The sequence below is a fragment of the Solanum dulcamara genome, chromosome 3, assembly GCF_947179165.1.
Source record: "Solanum dulcamara chromosome 3, daSolDulc1.2, whole genome shotgun sequence".
Taxonomy (NCBI): domain Eukaryota; kingdom Viridiplantae; phylum Streptophyta; class Magnoliopsida; order Solanales; family Solanaceae; genus Solanum; species Solanum dulcamara.
In genome coordinates this window covers 16,499,962-16,507,004 of record NC_077239.1, presented here as the reverse complement: position 1 = coordinate 16,507,004, position 7,043 = coordinate 16,499,962, and the positions used below count along the sequence as shown (strand labels likewise).

Here is a 7,043-nt window from a genome sequence, read left to right as displayed (position 1 = left end):
GACTCTGAAAAGACCATCTAGCTCAACTTTGACTCTGTCTATAAAGCCTCTATCAACTATCCAAAAGGGGCTGAGACAAACCACGACTACCTCAAAAGAACTACTCATAACAATAAATGATTCCTCCAAAAGCAGGGAGGTCTCACCACTATCAGGCGAAATAGCATTAGTACATGGAATGTATAAGTATGTAAAATAGCCAAAAAGGAATACAATCAACAATACTCAACCTCATGCAACTCAAATCAAAGGACTCACTCCAAAATGACCCAACTCAATAAGCATACAAGTTTAAAAGTAATAAGTAATGCTTTGAGAATAGACTCAATGACATGCAACTCAATCAACTCAAACCATTCATTTTAAGGAGTTTCTCTAACCTACAACCATCACTTATGAGCTAGTAATGATACAACACTTTGCACTATCGTTGCCGCAGCCGCCCAATACCTTGCAAGGGTAAGGGATGATTAACCTTATTGGATCCAAAATCAATCAAAGTCCATCATTTTGGGACTAGAGAGGCATAGCCTCTATCATACGCTGGCTACGTAGTTTATGAAGTTCGAGTTGTTATTTACTCTTACCCAAATCGGTGTTTATTACAACTCCCAAAAGACTCAATATGCTCATATGATCAATCAAATCAATTCATTCAAATCATCCTATCTAGTCACATTGGACTCTCATCAAACTCAATCTTATTTCAACCATCAGTTCTTTTGTTTAAAACATGATTTCAAACTTGTTCATAACTCCTCAAAACTCTATCTCAAAACAATCATTTAACTCAATACTCGAACTCATTTAAACTCAATGCTCATGGTCTTTCAAAAGTCGATCAAATATGCATAGACTCAGTTTAAAATCATACTTTGTTTAATGCATGAAAACCATTCTCATCAACTCAAAGTAAATGCATATTAATACAAAAATCATCAACTCAATTGGGGTCATGGGAATAAAATCATGAACACCAATTCAAGAACTTAAATCATAAGAATTATCACAATATACGCATATGTATAAGGAACTTAGTAAGGAATTACTATAACTCAAGAACTCAATTGAATAGGATCAAAACTCAAACTCAATCTTGACTAAATGAATATGTAGGGCACGAGGATGAAATCAATCCAATGTTGTAATTAGCCTTACGTACCTGGAATGAAGATTATCTCACCAAAAATCAAAGACCTTACTTGAAAACCTTGAACCCTAGCTCTTTCTCTCCTCTCTAATCTATTCTCTCAAAAGTTCTATGTGCTACTAAGAGGAAAAACCCTTTTGGGTAAGTTAAGGGACTGATTTTTGGTCCCTAATTGTGTATGGTTCAGTTGGAAATAGGTGTGAAAAGACTGGGATACCCTTCATTAAAATCTGGACGGCAGCTTCACGAGAAGCCCTTCACGGGCCATATAAATCTTCACAGACCGTGAAGGCGTCCGTGAAGAGGTATTGAAAAAGGGTTCCTGAAGGTTCAGTTCCACAAAACACTTTCACGGCCCATGGAGACTTCCATAGCTCGTGATGGGTTCCGTGAATGGTGAGGGAGAATTAACTCAAGAGGTGTGTATTCACAGATGAAATTCATGACTCATGGTAACCACCACGATCCATGGAGGGGTCCATGAACCCTCCCTTGGGAAAGTTCCAACTGGCCTTCAACTTCACGACTCCCATCATGGCTCGTGGTGCTCACCACAGTCTATGAAGGGTCCCGTGAAAGGGCACTGGTTTGCAACTTCAAGTTTTTTTTATCTTTTTAGAGTTAGTTCAAGCTAGTAATTTCAGGGGTATTACAATATCTCCTCATTAGGATCATTCATCCCTGAATAAAGACCAAGCTAGGAACTCATTCAAGGCACGAATGCAAATCAAGAACTTAGATACCCAAACACTCAAACAATCATATACTCGACTCAAGAATACACATCATGTACTCAAACGCATAATGAGCATCAACTCAAAGATAGGAAAAGGAATATTATCATCAACATCATCATTAGATGTCATGAATAGATGAGGGTATTTAGCCTTCTTATCCTCTTTAGCTTCCCATGTAGCCTCAACAAATTGGTTTTGCCATAGAACTTTGACTAAAGCGACCTCTTTGGTTCTCAATTTACGAACTTGACGATCAAGAATCTTGATAGGAATCTCCTCATAGGATAAACTATCTTTCACTCTAATGTTTTCTGTAGAAACAATGAGTGAAGGATCTCCCAAGCACTTCTTAAGCATAGAGATATGGAACACTCGATGAACTGCATCTAAGTTTGGTGGGAGATCTAACTTATAGGCAACATTGCCAATCCTCTTCATAATCTAGTACGGACCAATGTAACGCTGACTCAACTTGTCTTTCTTACCAAACCTCATAACTCCCTTCATGGGTGAAACTTTCAAATACACCTAATCATTTACCTTAAACTCCAAGTATCTTCTCTTAACATCAGTATAGGACTTCTGTCGATTTAGTGCAGTCTTCAGCCTTTGTGGAATGATCTTTACCTTTTCCATAATTTGATGCACCAAGTGTGTCCCATCCCATCAACTCATCTTTACCAACCTCGAACCAACCAGTTAGTGACCTACATCTCTTCCCATAAAGAGCCTCATATGGAGCCATCTGAGTACTCGAATGGAAACTATTGTTATACGCAAACACAATAAGCGGCATATGGTCATCCCAATTCCCCTTGAAATCAATAAAGAAAGCCCTTAACATGTCCTCAAGAGTCTGGATGGTAAGCTCTACTTGACCATCTGTCTGGGGGTGGAAAGCGGTACTAAGATTTACCTTTGAACCCAAACTTTTATGGAATGACTTCCAAAGTTGTGCAGTGAATTGGGTACCTCTGTCTGAGATGATGGAAAAAGGAACTCCATGCAAGCTGACTATCTCTCAAATATACAACCTCACATAATCCTCTACTGAGTCTGAAGTCTTAATGGGCAAGAAGTGAGTTGATTTGGTCATCCTATCCACACTCACCCAAATCGAATCATGTTGCCTGCGAGATCGCGGTAAACCTATGATGAAGTCTATGTTGATCATCTCCCATTTCCATTCTGGAATCTCCATGTTCTGAGCCCCACCACAAGACCTTTGATGCTCAACTTTGACTTGTTGGGAGTTCGGACACTTGGACACAAACTCTGCTATATCTCTTTTCATTCCATTCCACCAATATATTTCTCTCAAATCGTGGTACATTTTCGTAGAACCTAGATGGATTGAATATCTGAAGTTATGTGCCTCTTTCATAGTCTTGTCTCGAAGACCATCTATACCTGGAATGCATAGTCTGCCTTATTATGACCCATTTTTTAGACTTAGTTAAAAAAACATCTCATAACTTGGCTATTTATTATTTTGAGAAATAAGGAAAGAGAGCCGCCACTTAATTTTTAGGAAAATTAAGAAAACCATTTTAAATAAAAGGCAATATTGAAATAAAACCTTTTAATAAATCAAAGTTTGGGTAAGGGTTCTAATTATCTCCCAAGAAAGGTGTTAGGCATCTCGGGAGATCCGCAAATGCAGTTGACCAAAGAATTTTTTAAAATATTTTTGTGGCTAAAAAAAAGCTTGCTTATAAGATGGGACTCAAACTCTAAATCTCAATCACCTTTTAAGATTCTTAAAGATAAAGCAAATTTAATTTAATCATGTTAAGCATATAAAAAATTAAAAGTTTGAACAACTCTGTCGAAGACTTGATTTAAAGAAGCTTGTGTCCTTTAAGAATTCAAAACACGTTTGTTTCTATGAAACATTTTCAAGAGATCTTTAACAAAAAAACGTATATTTGCTAATTAGACTTTGTTCTTAATAGACTATTTGATTCAACTAATTTTAAAGAAGCAGATGCTTTAAAAAAAGAGATGATTAGAAACATTATCTTTCCTTGCGGTATTTAAGCAAAATAGAATAGAACGAACAACTTAAGAAAATCATTAGATGTTAAATCGATTCCTTTGGGGATTCATCTAAGTTGAGCAAAGAAAACAGGAGTAAAAGCGTTAGTCGCTTTAACACAAATTCATAATACAATATACACTAGCACACAAATAAGAGGAGTTGAGAGTTAGACCACTAGACCCAATTCCTGCTCTTTCGAGCTACTATTGCTGCCGCCCGGTGATTGTCGAGGCTTTAACCAAAGCTCTCATTTTGGCTTTTTGGAGAGAAAGGGGATGACTCGATGCTTGAATGACATATTGAACCAACAAAATGCGAAGAAAGGCCAAGAGTTCAGCGGACTAGTTCGTAGGTTGTATATGCACAAAAAACAAAAAAAAAACAAAGGATTAGTAGCAAGTTAAGAAATTACCATTTACTGGAACTCATAGATTACATACTTTATCTCAAAGAGTTAGTGAACAATTCATAAAAACCAACTAATTTAAAATATTATTCACTTAACATGATACAGAGACGATAAGATAAATATAAGATTTACAGGTTACTGAACTTTATCTTAGCTTGGGGCAGTTATAGTATGACCTCCTTAAGGCAAGCTACTTGATTTTTAGAACAAAGTAACTTTGCACAGAAGCAAAAATTAAACTAAGGTACACTTTTAGAACTAAAGGATCTCTTATGTCATGTTAATATAAAGAAAAAAAATTAGATGGGTTCTATCTCACGTTAATACACATTTGAGAAATAAACAAGGCTCAAGAATTTATAAATACTTCTGGAAATGTTTTCACAAACATGATAACATACCATTAGCACTAAAGATTTCACACAAATGTATTCCAGGGCCTAAATCAAGGTTTATATTTAAGGCATCGTGCATTCACAGTAACCATTAACTTCTATATGGATACGGAGCTAACTTACATCCTATAATTATGCTCTCCAACTATGTTTCAAAGTAATATTTCAAGTACAAATTCTTAATGTATCATGCACGATACTAAAATGAGCAGATTGTTTAAAAATCACTCTAGCAGAGTTAGCGGCAATAAACATCTATATTAACTAACAGGGCTTCTCAAGGCATGGTCTCTTAACAAAGAAGGAGAATTTAACACAAAATCACCACTACGACATTATAAAACAGAGTGCTCGAATTGACTAAGGCACCCAATATTTCCTTTCTTTAGATGAAAGTGAAAGAGAAACAACTTCATATTCTTCTGCTAACAGAAACATATATAAAGACTAAAAATAAAATATAGCTGTACAAGGACATGGAATAGAGTTGCAAGCAGTACATCCTGAAATCATGGGTTCACATTCGACAAAGAAAATAGATAGCTGATAGACTTTAGCTAACGTTTCTAAGAAAGAGCAAACGTCATCTTTAGTTATCCTTTTTCTTCTACAGAGAAATACATTAACTATATTGATTCTTCACTGTGTAAAGACACCAGACAAACTAATAACTTGAGAAGAACACTGATTTGAGAAGAACATCTAATCCTAAAACGAAACCATTAATCCTTAAGCTCAAGGTGTCTAAAACTTGGTTTCAAATTTATACAAACCTCGGACTAAACAGAGATGCATTTTAAATATGTTAAGCAAAAGAGTTGATAGACATTATATGTAAAGCAAATAGAGGAACAAATTATAATTTTACATGCCGAAGTATACATAGGAAGTTAAGCCTTTCAAAAAGTTTTAGCTACTGCTACAAAGTAACCTGTATAACATCAAAAAGAAAAATGAAATAAATCCAGAGCCATGGTTGGTTTTTACCTAAACTCAAGGAAACAATTATAATGCCCTCTTTTACCATCAAACCTTCAACATAGGAAATAACACATAACAAAATTCTTAAAAGAGGGCTACAGAGAGGTTAATAAGCTACTGATACTACATGTTTCAGTGAACAGGAGTGCTTCGGTCACAGATCGAGATCAAAATGCACTCGAAACTGAATTCTGGAAAGAGATCAAAAGAGATTGCAAGAACCAGTCGTTTGAGAGCAAAATTAATGGCCGGCTGAGAAAAACGGCTCTATTTTTTCCAATTTTCGAGCTTTAAATATATGATTCAAACGTAAACATTTTTAGATAAATTCACATAAGAAAACACACTTAACATTGCAGGAAAATCCATACAGGGATCCAAATCACCCTAAAGGACTGAAATGAGAGCTAAAAAAAATTAACTAACTTTGTAAGGCATCAACTGATGCCGAAAGCGAATTAAATCAGTAAGATTTCACATATTAACAGACTAAATCACATAAATCAAGCGACTAAGCTAAAATTCTAAACATGGAGCTAGAACATATAGATTATTATACAGAGTTTAAACTACAAGGCCGAAAACTGAACAACGAAATCAAATGGAAAGGAATTACCTTCTTTGGAGCAGGAAATGGGATTACTAGTCGTTGAAAATGAACTTCCACAGCGATTACGAGTGTGATTAATTAAAAAACACAACAAAAATTCGGGAGTGTCTCAAAAGCCGGAAAAGAGCAAAAAAGAGCAAAGAAAGTAACGAAGTCAGAAATTTCTCAACTTCTCTCCCAATTCCCCGCTTTTTCAATGGAATAGCCGAAAATAGTTCTTGAATTTCAAAATAGCCGTTTGAGAGAGGAAAATCTTCTCCAAGATGTTGTTTAAATTCAAAATTTCACAAAGGGATGGGGTTACCTGTTCTCAGATTGATTTAAGGGAGCTGGATAAGCTTGAAATCCGGCGGATTTGGGGGAATTTCGCAGAAAAAGGGTTGGTGGTGAGTTGTGCTTGTCGTGGAAACAAAAGAGAGGAAAGGTGTGTGTGTTCTCAGTTCTCACACATGAATGAGGAAGAGAAGAGGATAGGATTATTGGGTTTGGATAATTTGGATGGGAAATGGGCTGGATTAATGGTTTTGGGCCAGATTTGACTAAAACAAAATGGGTCCAATTGAATTAAAGAATTTCAAGAGGGAACAGGTTCATTTGAGAAGTTTTTATCGATAATTCAAATTCGATGAATATGATACGAAGCTAATCCAAATTAATTGATAAATCTTCTTAATTTAACAAAGTAAAATAATTATCAAATTATCAAAATAAAAGATTAAT

At 35.6% G+C, this 7,043-nt stretch overlaps 1 long non-coding RNA gene across 1 annotated transcript; it reads right to left on the bottom strand.

The window, feature by feature from the left end:
• Window positions 1-3,951: 3,951 nt before the first annotated feature.
• On the bottom strand, window positions 3,952-6,812 carry LOC129882444 (uncharacterized). The gene is made up of 2 exons (XR_008765766.1): window positions 6,330-6,812; window positions 3,952-4,269 (listed from the first exon to the last, which is right to left on the bottom strand). It is a non-coding gene; the product is annotated as an uncharacterized LOC129882444 (long non-coding RNA).
• Between the last annotated feature and the right edge of the window lie 231 nt (window positions 6,813-7,043).